Source organism: Bison bison, unplaced genomic scaffold (genome assembly GCF_000754665.1).
Source record: "Bison bison bison isolate TAMUID 2011002044 unplaced genomic scaffold, Bison_UMD1.0 scf7180017851863, whole genome shotgun sequence".
NCBI classification, from domain to species: domain Eukaryota; kingdom Metazoa; phylum Chordata; class Mammalia; order Artiodactyla; family Bovidae; genus Bison; species Bison bison.
Genome location: NW_011482436.1, coordinates 25,056 through 25,407, shown reverse-complemented (window position 1 = coordinate 25,407; position 352 = coordinate 25,056).

Below are 352 nucleotides of genomic sequence, written 5' to 3'. Positions count from 1 at the left end.
CCTTTCAAATAACACAGTACCACTTCCCAGGTAGAACAATTACCTTATTACAGAATATTCCCAGTTCTTCCCTCCAATCCCTTATAACATTGCTGTCATTCACTTTACTTATCCATAAGCTATAATCATGGAATACATTATTGTTATTAACAAACTGCTATTAGATCAGTTGAGAATAGAAGAAATAAAAGATTTTATTTTATATCCATTTGTTTCTTCTCTACACTCTTTCTGTATGTAGATCCAGATTTCTTAGTTGTAGTGTTTTCAGTTCAGTTCAGTAGTTTCAGTCGCTCAGTCGTGTCCGACTCTTTGCAACCCCATGAATCGCAGCACGTCAGGCTTTACTTCT